At 39.6% G+C, this 14,328-nt stretch overlaps 1 pseudogene; it reads left to right on the forward strand.

Moving 5' to 3' along the window:
- Window positions 1-9,108: 9,108 nt before the first annotated feature.
- Window positions 9,109-14,328, forward strand: part of LOC100771976 — a 50,474-nt pseudogene continuing 45,254 nt past the window's right edge.

Here is a 14,328-nt window from a genome sequence, read left to right on the forward strand (position 1 = left end):
GCCTAAACGTCCACCCCTAGCAACATACCACCTACAACAAGGTCACACCTCCTAATCCTTCCCAAACATTTCCACCAACTGGGGACCAAGTCTATAAAGGACTTTGTCATTCAAACCACCAGAATGACTAAAAACTATGTAGAAAAAAAGTTTTGTATGTAAAAGTTATAATTATCTTCTCCAGGAGTATCAACTTGGGAACAGTGAGGTAGATCAGTGGTTAAGGACACATACTATTCTTACAGAAGACCTGGAGTTCAGTTCCCTGTACATAAATCTGGTACCTGAATCTCTAGCTTCAGGGTATCCAGCACCCTCTTCTGGCCTCTGCAGGCATACACACATACACACACACAAACATATGCATACAATTAAAAACAAAATAAATGTTTATTAAATGAGAATCATGAGCTAGAGATGGCTTAGCAGTTAAAAGCACTTGCTGCTCTTTCAGATGACCTGAGTTTTGTTTCCAAAATCCACATGAGGCAGCCAATTCACAGTCACCTATGACTCCAGCTCCAGGCTCTGCAACACATTCTCCTGGATACATAAGCACACATACATACAGATGCGCGCACACACACACACACACACACACACACACACACACACACACACACACACACACACACACGTGTATTTAAAAATAAATATTAGGATAAAGGAAGAATTGCTTTGAAGATTCTGGGAAGACAGAAAGATCCACCATAGGTAGCTGATGCTGAAGGAGAATTGGGTTACAGTTTTAAGGAATACCAACCAATCATCTTCAATGAAAACCAAACTGTCAGAAGTTGTACAGAAAGGAGGAATGCCCAAACATTTCTGATTTCAGTCTTGCCCAAGTATGCAATACAGATGCACTAAAATATTAACTGCATTTGCTAAAATATCCTGAGGCCATAAGAGCTTCAAACCTGGCTTCCAACCCTCCCATTGATGTCTGCTTAGGATGAGTTATCAAGAAGTTTACATAATAAAAATGTGCCACAAAATTATAAATTTTCAATTTAATCTGGGAAAGATTGGGTAACTATCAACATGGAGAGTATCTAAAGATCTTTCATAAGCCACTGTATTAGTCCCATCTACTTGCTATGATAGAATCCTTAGGTAAACACCTCAAAAGAGAAACTGTTTATTTCAGCTCATGGTACCAGCAAATAGTGGACTGACTCCTTTGACTGTAGAAGTGAAGCAAAGCATAAAAGGAGGGGGCCTATGGGTGGACAAAGCTGCTCATCTCACAATGGACAGGTAGCAGAGAGAGAAGAGGACACCTAAAAGACAACAGCCTTCCAAATACATCCAGTGACCTGAATACTCCAATAGGTTGCATCTGTTATTGTTAGTTACTGTCACCTCCTAATTTTGAAATCTGAGTCGATCAATACATTAATCTATTAATTGAATAGGTCAGAACCCTCATGATCTGATCACTTTCCCAAAGTCTCACTTCTGAGCACTGCGTTGAGACAAAGCTTTGCACACATGACTTCAGGGAGGAAGCATTATGTCCAAACCATACTAGTCACATAAGACAGATTTTCACTACATGTAGCCTGACATTTTGTATAAAGATTTAATAGTAGTAAATATCAAACAACATGTCATTTGTTTGCTTCATACGTTACATACTCTTGGAGAACCTAGTATGTGCCTATCACTGAGCTTTTCCATTCTTATAAAATGGTGATCCTGGATACCCAGAGTTTTGGTTTAATCGGGGAGATAGATATTCATTAACTTATTACAGAAGTAAATTTAACATGGCAAAAGTGATTATCATGGCAGAGAAGTGGGAGTCGTGTGCTGAAAGCGTATTTTAGAGATAAGTGACCCACTTAGAAAGGTCACTCGAGAGTTTGCTAATGAAGTAGTACTTGATAGGAGATTTGCAAGATGATTAGACATTTGCTGATTAGGTATGGAAGTGAGAGGGGTGTGAAGTGTTTCAGGCAGAACAGATAACATTTTCAAAGACGTGAGAGCTGGACAGCTCTTGGTAAATATGAGGATTTGCAAGAAAATTGTGGTAATTGAAGGAGAAAGGGGGAGAGGAAAGAGAGGGAGTGCATAGAGTTCTTATTGGTGCAGAAAAGATAGGCAGCAGCTAAGCCACCAAGGACCATGTCTCCAAAGTAAACAGGTGGATCTTAAGAAATCAGAGAAACCTCAGCCTCCGGATACACTGTAGACAGGAAAGGCCAGGCTGCTGTGGATGGGCACTTCAGAAGCAGATTATAGACACTCAGGAAAAGTCATAGCCTTGCTTAACTGAAGGGAAGCTTAAAAAAAAAAGTAGCCGGTGATCTTCCTGCCTCCACCTCCTTCAGCAAATCCTACCCAGCATGCACCAGACTGGGAGGAGAGGAGAGTGTGGAAACTGTGGCCAGGAAGTAAAATAAATAAATACTTATTTTTTAAAAGTAGCTAGACTAGTGAAGTGACTAAATACCAAGGGAAAGGCTACTATATATTGAAGACAAAATTAAAGGTATCTGAAGATCTATCTGTGAAATTTGGTGAGCAAATCCAAAATAGAGGATTTCCTATAGATTGACCATACATAAAATCAAAATGTTTCCATTACCTAAAAGTAGCCAGTTACAGTTAGGCAACACACAAATCTTCTGCTTGCTTGAGGGTTATTCAATTTGATGGCTTAACATGCTCTTTGTCTAGCAAATGAGATTTGCCAGTGTTGCCACATGGCAATACTTTAGGTCATTGGTTTATATAGAATCTTCTCTAAGAAAATGTTTAATGTCTACCAAATGTAGATGACTCACTCAATCGGGTCATTTGCATAAAGGAAATAATAGGTCAGGTTCAAGGTTACTTGTTAAACAAAAGGGCTCTGGTTAAACTAAATGAGTGATTTGTAGTTTCTTGAAACATTTCCTTAACTGAAAGTTGAAAATCATGACCTCCTTGATGATCCAGGGTGTGTGTAAGAACTACAGTCTGACATAGAAGAGGAACAATGTAGCTTTTGAATCCTAATGAAGCAGCATCTACAGATATTCCCCTTCCTCCCTCCCCCCCTCAAACGTTCTCACTTGGGAAGATGAGCAGGGAACCCTCTGAAAATTTCCATTTTGTAAAAGAAAGTTGATGAAATAAGGAAGTTCAAGCAGAGTGGGTGGAGCATGAAGATTATCTTTGCAACAGCCTGAGGTAGCTGTGGCATAAATGTTGATGTTGGAGCCTTCAAGAAGGTACTTGAAGAGTCCTGTGCTCCAATGGCCCATTCCTGGTACCTATAGTCACACAGCCTTCCCTTTACTTTTTTGAACTCTTCCTTTTTCAAACATAGATGGCACTGACTATGTGTTATGAAGCACTTAACTTCCTGAGATTACAATGGTCAAAATAACTTCTTTGGGCAGTCCCACAGCATGGCATTGCAGCTATTCATGAACATAAGCATCCACAGAGAATATCTTGCTTAACTAATTGTCTTACTCTACTCGTGGTTAAATTTAGGCTTACTGAGGGAATAGCCATTATTATAAGGTAGAAATAAGACTTCAATTTTGCAATCTTTGCTTTCCCACTGAATGTTTAAAAAGAAGGAACTGAAAAATAAATAAAAATAAAAACAATAATATAAAACTGAAAAAAGAAAAGAAAAACCCTGTCAGGACATTATGAGACAAGGGGCCTCCAAAGAGACCATTGAGTTCATTTTCTGTTGACCTACCCTTTTTTCTTCTCTTTTTGACCTACAGGTTCTTTATGTATATGTTATGGCTTCCAGTTTACTGTTTTTATAGGATTCCTGAATATGCAAATAAGTTCATCTCTATTTCTTGTGCCTTGGGCCTCTTTTCTTTCTGTTTGTTTTGCCCAATTCCAATGTGTTTTACCTTATTATATTTTATTTTCTTTCCTTATTATTCCATAGAAGCCTGTTTGTCTTCTGATGAGAGACAGAAGGAGGTGGATATGGATGGGAAGGGAGGGGAGGGGGAGCTAGGAGGACTAGAGGGAGGAGAAACCATAATCAGAATATATTATGTGGGGAAAAAAAGGAGCTATTTTCAATTAGTTAGGAAACAATGAAGAAACTGAGTTTATCATGATTATCACTCATAATTTTCTTTTGTTTCACTCAGTTACTGTTTTTTATGCCAAATGTCCTTAATTCTTCAACATCAGACAGTAGGATTATCCCTTTGGAGGCAAGAAAGAGCTTTGAGCACATGAGAGAAATAGTGTGTTTTTGAGAAAGCACACTTCTGCTAAAATGTCTTTTATGACACATAAAAAGGAGATTTTTACAAAAGAATGCAAAAGATGTTCAAAAAAAAAAAAAAAAACTAGGGAGCACATTGAAGCCTGAAGAGTCACAAAGAATTTAGTGGTGTAACCTGTAATCATTTTTATATGTCCTCATAGTTCATAATGCTATGGATGTCAATATAAATAAATTACACTGAATCAAAAACACATAAACACAAAATTTGCATCATATACAGAAAACACCCTACACTAACCACAAACTATTCTTTGTCTCTTGCATAAATTGAGACAAACTTTTACCCACACATGCAAAAATAAACACAAGTCAAGTGTGGTTTCCTGAATTACTTATATTTCTTCTTTTAAATGTCATTCAAAAACCTTATGCTGGGGCCTAGGAAGTATTATGGCTAAAACAAAGTTCTATAAACTCTAGCTCATTTTTCTTCATTTATTTTTTATTTCCTTTAACTGAAAATAGATATTTTGCCACATAATATCATTGTTATGCATCCCCTTTCTGCCTCTCATTAGAAACCAGGCTTCTATGGAATAATAAAATATAGTAAAATATAACAAGACAAAACAAAAATTAACACATCACTTTGGAATAGAACAAAAAAAAAAAGAGCCCAAGAAAAGGTCAAAGAAACACATATAAACAGAGACCCACTCCATTGCACTTCACTAATTCCATAAAAATACTAAACTGGAAGCTATAATCTATAATATGTACACAAAGGGTAAAAAGGAGAAAAAATAAAATACGTAAATAAAATGGAAAAAGATAACTTTTTTTACAAAAGTAAAAGCCCTGATGTGACATCATGAAACAAGGAACCTCCAATGATGCCTTTGAGTTCATTTTCCTTTGTCCATTTTCTGCTGAGCATGTAGCCTACCTTAATAGTTGTTTCCCCAGTGAGGCTCTTTTGGAGGAAACTAAATTTTCATTTGCAAGTGGCTATCAATTAGAGATAGTTTTGGATTAGGGATGGGAGTAGGTGTCCACCGGAGAGATGGCTCAGCAGTTAGTACAGACTGCTCTTCTACAGGATCCAAGACTGATTCCCTGAAGTAGGTGATTCAACTACTTCAGGTGACTCACAGCTGCCTGCAACTCCAGCCCTGGGGGAATTCAATGCCTCTAGCTTCCTGGGGCACCTGCACTCATGTGCACAGACACACATACATGCATATAATTAAACGTAGTAAAAATAAATATTTTTAAAGATGTTATCTTCAGTCCTTCCATAACTTAGGGAGGTAGCCTCCTTCAGCCTGTGTTTCATTAGGCTGGTCAGGGGTTTGTGGAAAATGGGTTACTGATGGAGATAATCTGAGTCGTTTTGGGCTCAAGGAACTTAATTGTGGTTTTTCTCTGCCATCTCAATCATGAAGACACAAAAGCAGCATATCCTGACTGCTGAGCCAACAGAAGGAAGACAGTGTCTTGGAAGTTTGCCCATACTAGCACAGACTCTACTTGAAAAATGAGTCTGTATCATCCTGGGAATTTTCCATCTCTTCAGCAATGCCAACCCTATCCTCCCCATCACAGAGCAATGTCAAATGTGTTCAACAAAAATCACTAACTCACAGGGATGCACCTCTTCGTAAAGCCCATTTCTCTGACTTATCTCCTAGTATCTTTTCTGAATAGCATACATTTCCTATAGATAACAGACAACATGTTTCACAGCTGCCAGGTAAACAAGCCAGAAAATTAATGGTTCTGATGTTTTCTTTACAAAATCTGTTACCAAATACATGTTAATGCCATTTTCAAAATCTTTTTCTTCCTTTTATGCAATAAAATTCTAATCACCATCACCTATCCATCTCTAAATTTTAAACTCCTCATAACTACATGAGAAGTTTTCTATCAACAGTAAAACATCTGTGTTACAGTGATAGACTATGTTCTTGAAGTTTCTTGGCAGTTCCTTATAGCACCTAGATATGGGCAGCAAAGAATGAGGAAGGTTACCACACTCATCAGGTCAGATCTTCCTGGTAGACGCTGACTAATGTGCTGGCATTAAGTAGCTGGCTGCAGCTAGAAGGACCCCTTGCTCCATACTGCCCATCCTAATTGATTAGGCCCCAATAGAGGGAGAAGAACAGCACCTGGCAACTGTTTCATGTATGGGAACCTGTTCTCCATAATAAAGATCAGAAATGACATTTGAATGATTTTTATAAGTTTAAAGTATATGCTGTATATGATCTCAAGATTTAAAAAAAAAGGGCTCACAGTCATCAATATTACTGTAAAAGAGGCTTCCATGCCCATAAAAGCCAGCAGCACAAACCATGAACCCTCAAATGGTTTCTGATGGCAGCACAGACCACAGACACCCTCACAGCCTCTAATGGCAACACGGACCACAGACCCAAACATGGCCTTCAGGAGCAGCACTGACCACAAACTTCATGTATGTTCTTTCCTCTCTCAGGTAGACCTGAGAGGAATGAGAAGCAAGTGTGACCAACTAATAATCAATAAAAAATATTATGATTGTTAGGACCCAATACCAGGCTGACCCCATCCACTGATGATGGGCAGGGCACGCACAGTGATGTGCTATGCCATCGCCACATCACTCATTACGCATTATGAACTTGTGTGAGGACTCTGGGCATGCATGAAGCCTCAGTGTGCATGCTCAGTTTTCCCTTTAAAAATTCCACCTCCCTCTACCTTTCTCTCTTCTCCTTCTCTTGGGTTGGCTGTCAATCCTCCCCCATTCAGCCCCCTTCTTTCCCTTTTCAATAAAGCTCCACATGGGTGTATTGATTCGTAGTTCCTGTTTCACCACCAATTCCTGCAGCAGAAATGGACCATTTGGCGCCCGCATGGGCTACTTATTACAAAAGGAGGATCCATAACTTACTCAGATTATATTAAGGTCATGCTAAAGGTTTCTCACCTCCCCAAAGCGATAGGAATTATCTACTGCTGGTCTCATCAGACTAACAGCTCATTCATTATCTCTCGGGGCAACAACTGAGCTGATGAAACAGCTAAGGCTGCAGCCCTCCCAGACCCAGATCTACCTCACCCACCACAGGGTGTTCATACACTACAACCCACATTCTCACAGTCACTTCCTCATACTTGTCAAATTCTGTCTTATCTACACCAGCTCTTCCACCCTAACAATAAGGCTCTTCCTCTGTCAAGACTCACCTCCAACCCACTTCTGAGGACTTAAATTTCTTAAAAACTATCACTGCCTCTTGTAAAAACATGTCAGATGTCAGACCCTAACTAACTCCAGGTACTGTAGTCCCCCTTTTCCCACCCACCAGGCCAGGGGCTCTCTCCCAGGGATTGGCTGGCAACTTGACTTTACCCACATGCCCACAGTCATTCGAGTTAAATATCTCCTGTACTGGTGGATATCTTCTCGGGGTGGATAGAGGCGTTTCCTACTACTAACAAGAAAGCTTAGCCAGTCTCTGACATCCTTCTCAGGGAAATTATTCCCCAGTTTGGGATTCCAGCCTCTCTTCAGTCAGACAATGGCCCTGAGTTTACCTCTCAGATCTCCCAAACCCTATCTAAAGCTCTCAGCATTCCTTGGCGTTTTCATATACCATATCACCCCCAGTCCTCAGGGAAGGTAGAACGAACTAACCATTCTTTAAAGAATGTTCTTGTTAAAATGTCACAGTAACTTCACCTTGACTGGGTGAAGCTTTTGCCTCTGGCTCTCTTCAGGCATAGGGCTCTCCCCCAAACAACCTCTTTTCATCTTACCCTTTGAACTCATGTATGGGTGGCCAGCTGTAACACCTGGCCTCTCACCTAAACTCTCTCCTCTCCCTGACCACCTGCTTACACCTTTAATTCATCATCTCTGTTCCCTCCTATGGGAATTTGCTGACCACTCTCTACCTCAACCATGTGCCAACCTCTGTACATCCCCAATTAATATCAGGGATTAGGTTCTTCTTCTTTCTCCTCCAGACCAGCTCCCCTTGCCCATCTCCTAAATGGTAGGGCCCCTGAAAGGTGATTCTTGTTACTCCAACAGCTGATAAAGTTGAGGGTCTCCCCCACTGGATTCACTTATCCCACCTCAAGCTCTTTACTGCTCCACCTAAGACTCACCCTTCATACATAGTTTCTGTAACAGGACCCTGTTCCCTTAAGCTTTGGAGGACACCGAGATCAACTACTTTGTCTCCTATTTCAGAAGAACAAGGCTCCACTCCTACAAGGCTGATCTAAACTCTCCTGTTTCTAATTACACCCTGCTCATCAATCTCTTTTGTATCCCGCAATAACCCACTTAAAACTTCTAATCTAACCAATTAGCTGTTGTTACAGGAATGCCAGCCTGAAGCCATTGATCTAGAGACATAAAGACCACCAAATGTTTGTGCCTCATGAGGAAAGGTAACCAGAAAAATTCCATACAGCATAGATATGATCAAGACTACAAGCTCAAAGTTAAAGTGCTTTTATTGTCTTAAAATATATCTGTCAATTTTAAAATGTTAATGCTTTCAGCCAAGTTGCTTCTAACATGAATATTCTGCTAATGTGTCTAAAATTTATGTTTTCACAAACTCAAAGGATTCTTATAAGTTCCAGGGAGCCTATTTGGATCAAAAAAAAAAATGAAGTTCACTCCAAATAAATATTATTCAACCTTTCCCTGGTCCCGGATTCCCTTCCCTCATCTTGGGACCACTTGAGAACCCCTCCCTCATCTTACAGTCATCCTCCCCTCAAGTATAAGGACCTAAGAAAAAAATTTTTTCCAAACCTAACCTTGTCAGTTACTCTGCCAACATCTTGACAGGTCTAAAGAGGTGCCAGAGTTCCAAGCAGCCTGGACTGCGATGAAACAATCAGCTTTCCCAGGACTTCGAAACACCACAGCTTTCTCAGATCCCCCCAAAGATCGTCAACGCCACCCCCAGGTTAGCAGGAAGCAATCTTAAGAACTCTAAGTCCTTAGAGAACTCCCTAGCCTGCCACGCCCAACTCCCCACCTTTAATAATAACAAGAGTGGGGATTGTTAGGACCCAATACCAGACTGACTCCGCCCCCTGACGATGGGCAGGGCATGCCATTGCCAAGTCACGTTACCCATTACAGACCCGCCTGAGGACTCTGGCCATGCATGAAGCCTCAGTGCACATGCTCAATTTTCCCTTTAAAAGTTCCACCTCCCTCTGCCTTTCTCTCTTCTCCTTCTCTTGGGTTGGCTGTCAATCCTCCCCCATCCAACCCCCCTTCTTTCCCTTTTCAATAAAGCTCCACATGGGTGTGTTGATTCTTAGTCCGTGTTTCACCACCAATGCTGCAGCAGAAAGTAACAACGTTGAAAATGGTGGGGGCACAGGTTGAGTTGGCTATTTTTTTAAGGTTTGTATGTGTATAGGAGGGAGTGACAGTCACACATGCTGGTGGAATGCTGGTGAAGGCCAGAAGCAGACACTGCATCCCTGCAGCTAGAGTTACAGACAAGTTGTGAGCCACCCAAAGTAGTGCTGGGAACTAAACTTGAGCTTTCTAGAAGAGTGGTCCAGCTAAGCTATCTCTCCAGCCCCATAAGATGGTTATTTTTATTGCTATTGTTATCATTTATAACCTCAAATGATATGTGCACTCAAATGGAAGCTGTTTTAGATATGTTACATGACTTGGCTGGTATTTAATAAGTGGCACAGTGTGGGCTTTAATCTAGATCTTTGACTCCTAAGTAGATTCTGTTTGTTGTCTTGTCTGTTAACAAGCTCAACTCTCCACTGAGGCATGGCATTATAATGGTTTTCTTACCACAGCTAACTGATAATTACAAATACGAAGCATCATTCCAGTACAAAGGAATTAGCTGTAATGGTCATATTTCCAGGGTTTACTAATGGTTGATGCTGGGAATTGAATCTAGGACATGGCTAAAGCTAAACACATGCTCTGCTCTTGAGTTACCATATGTTCCCATACTTTTTATTGATTATATTAGTGTGTGTATGTGTGTGTGAGAGAGATAGAGAGCACCATGATATGTTTGTGGAGTTCAGAGGACCATTTTGTGGAGCTGGCTCTCTCCTTCCACCTTTACATGGGTTTGAAGGATGAATTATGATCACCAGGCCTGCCCAGCACATGCCTCTACCTGCTGAACCATCTTGCTGTCTCATGTTCCCATTCTTGATGCCTGAATTTCAATTTCATTTGTAGCCCAATCCACAATAGAACTTCAGATTCTATATGTCCAGGTTTCTTTTTGCCTCTTAAATTTTGTTCATCATGATGGGTAAAATCTGGTGTTAATCTTTCTCTCTTAGTGTTCTTTGTTGAGAAGTGTGTTCACTATGAGACAACTTCTTTCTCTGCTTTATACAGAGCTTCTTTTTTCTCAGTAGTGAACACACTGTGCCCAGGGATATGTCAAGTTTATTTTATCTTCTTTGGGTGTTTGAAGTTCTGGTATAAAGACCAACTACCCAGGGGCATCACCTTCTCTGGTGGAGTTCTATGCTGTGAGCTTACATGAATGGGGACTGTTTTAAAGCACCTCTAATGGGTTTCTCATGAAAGGATTCTTACAGTATTAAAGGTTTTAAATTTTATTTTAAAACTTCTTTTTAAGGTGATTAAAGTTCCATTTTATCAGAGAAATGAGCATCTGTTAAAAAATGAAAGAATCATTTACAATGACAATGGTTCCTTGTTTCATTTTGCTTTGTGTTGTTTGTTTGGCTTTCACTCCCCCATGCCCACCCCTACTCACCAAAGGTAACCAATTATTTTATCTATTTTTTCATATTTTATTAGTTGAGAATCTAATACAATGTATTTAGATCATTTTTCAGCCTGATTTTATGTCATGTAAAAAAAAATTATTATACTCACAGGTAGGTGTAGTTCTCGATTCTCATCAAGGAAACTACTCTTTGGAACAGGTAGATACCATTACATTAAACCACAGCCAAGGAAAATGCAGAGCTATGAATCATAGTCCCAATGGACACTCTACAAAACAACTCCTACACCTAAGGCTAGGGGTACATTGTGAGAAAGGGGCAGAAATACAGTAAGAGCCAGATTATCGGGGAGCTTTGGTGATATTGTCTCCTGGTAATGACAGAATCTACACCCATGAAGTCTCACCTACATGACTACCCAAACATGGACAGAACAAGGACAACAAGGACAACACCACCAGATATTCTAATGTGGATGGGGAAAGTGCAAGGCCTCGATTCTACACACCACAAAAAAAAAAACTATAGGAAACTAAGAAATGCTAAGTAAGAGCAGGAGAGTTTGCCACAGGAAAGAACAAAGTAGTCATCCAGTGCCAAATGGCCATCAACGGAAACACATATGCAATTAACATTACACAGAGTGAGCAGGTTCTATTTAGGAATATATGAAGATGATAACAATTAATGAAAAAAGAGGCCATTAATTTGAAAAAGAGCAAGGGTTAGGTATATGGGAGGATATGGAAGGAGGAACTGGAAAGGTGAAATGACATATAATCTCAAAAAATAAAAGAAATCATTAAAAAAAAAAACCAAATGGCCTCAGCAGTGGATTAGTACAAAATAATGATTAAAACAACAAGTACAGTTCGTGCTTGGATGTGTAGCCTTCAATGGGAGTATGGCCAACCCACCATCAGCTAGACTCTTAAAGAAAACCAATTCTTCCTTTACTAACAACTATCCATTGCCAATAGTTTGTTAGCTAGGATGTGAAACTCCATGCTCACCTCTTCCCTCCATGTTGGGATTTTTGTCTGGCTTGAACTTGTACAGAGCCTGTTCGTGCTATCTCAACTGCTGTAAATTAATTCATACCCTGCTGTGTTCAGAAAATAAGTTTCCATGTAGTCATCTACCATCTCTGGTTCTCTGTCTTCCAGTCCCCTCTTCCACAAAGATCACTAAGCCTTGAGAAGTGTGGCCATGATACAGATGCTCTGTTTAGGACTGAGAATTTTGAAGTCTCTTATTCTCTCTAATTTGAGCAATTGTGAATCTCTATATTAATTTCTGTCTACTACAGAAAAAACTTCTCTAATGAGGGGTGAAGAATACACTAGTCTATGGATATAAAGATAAATCATTTAGAGTCAGTTTAATATATTATGCCCCACTAACAGTTATAGGTTCTCTCCTAGGACCTAGGACCTGTGTAGCTACAGATTCTTGGCCTTGATGTTGGTGACAAGTATGGGTTTCAACTTGTGGAGCAGATATTAGATCCAATAAAAAAGTGGTTGTTTATTCCCATGATAGGCATGCCACTGTTGCCCTAGTGGGCAAATCTTACCGGATCAATCAGTTTTGTAGTTCTCAGGGTGCACAGCTAGATAAAATTGACAATAATTACTTTTCTCCTTTAATAGCATTCATAATACCTTCTAGTAGTACGAAACCTTCAAAGTAGAGGCAAATCTTCCAGGTGAACACCAGCTTAATTTCTCTATGTTCTATGACTCAAGTATTAGTATCCTCACCAATAGGGATTCGCTGTCATGTTCTGGGTGGTAACCAAAAGTAATGTCAGTAGCCTAATTCAGCATCTGCTGGCCAACAACTCAGAAAGTGGTAACTCATTCTTGGCACTTGGCTTTTTATTTGTTAGCCTCTGGTATTCTAGTAGGGCTTTGATGCCCAGTATAGAATAGCTACTTAAACTTTTTTTTATACATGTCAGCATACATTTTAGAAAACTTCTAATTATTTTAATTATATATGTTTTCATATGCTAGAAATTAATTCCAGAACTCTAAATACTATCATTATTCCATTTTATGACAATCTTTTGAGAACTACTGTTATCTAGGATTTTTGTTTTTGTTTTGTTTCCTCTCTTTCATTTCATTTTGTTTCTTTTTCTTTCATTTCTTTTGAGACCAGATCTTACCGTGCAGCCCCAGATCCACTTCAAACTTCTGGTTTATCTGCCTTGGATGGCCAGCTGTTAGGATTACAGACAAACATCCTCACATATAGCTAGCTGATCTGTTCCTAAGAATGAGACTCCTTCATAGAATCATCTTTGTCCCTTTTTACTTTCTATGTCTTCTAAAACAATATTCAAAAATCATCTATTGGTTTTCCTTCTAGCTTCCAAAAATATCAATATGTTTCTATCTTTTTGCATCCACCTTCAACACTATCCTTTGAATACCAGTTCTATGAGATGGATGTGATAGAGCTTATAATTTTCTTTTTAATACTGCTTTTCTCATTGTTCAGCTTCTAGCGCCTATACCACCTCTACCTCTTTCAAATGAAACCTTTATAATTTCTTTTGAAACTATAATTATTCCTCTGTGATAACTCTTCAATCTGAAGACCAATTAAAAGACTTTACATCATTAAAACTTTCTGTTTCCTTTATGAGCCTAATAACCTCACCCATGTCACTTGAGTGAAAGTGCAACATCTGGACCAATTGGATACCTGTTCCTGTAATCCAGCTCTGTCTTTTTTTTTTTTCTCTTTTTGGTGTTTCAAGACAGGGCTTCTCTGTGTAACACTTACTGTCCTGAAACTTGCTCTGTAGACAAGGCTAGCCTCAAGCTCAGAGATCTGCTTGCCTCTGCCTCCTGAGTGCTGTGATTAAAGGCATGTGCCACCATTCCCAGGTTTCTAGCCATTTTTCAAAACATATTTAGAATTTAAAATCCATGACTCTTGATCTTAAGTATAGCATTGTCAATTTTTATTCAGTTTTTACCTGTATACAATGTATTGTGATCATGTCTACACCCACTCCTTTCCTTCAAAGCCTCTGAATACTCCTCTCCCAACTTCATGTCCTTGTCACCTTTTTTAAAAAACTAACATTCCAAATAGTGCTGCCTGCATGTACTTGAGTGTAAAGCCATATACTGGAGCACAAGTAACCTATCAGTGGCCAAATCCCCAAAGAAAAAGGTTCTGCTGCCCCAAGTAGTCATCAAGTGCTCCTCAGCTAGGAGAGAGGCACATCATGTCCAGAAGACAGGGTGTCGTAGTACTCTTCGCTATCACCCCCCTATGCCTACATTCTTTCTCTTCCCTCTTCAGTGATGCTGAGATTGATAAGG

Source organism: Cricetulus griseus, chromosome 2 (assembly GCF_003668045.3).
Source record: "Cricetulus griseus strain 17A/GY chromosome 2, alternate assembly CriGri-PICRH-1.0, whole genome shotgun sequence".
NCBI classification, from domain to species: Eukaryota; Metazoa; Chordata; class Mammalia; order Rodentia; family Cricetidae; genus Cricetulus; species Cricetulus griseus.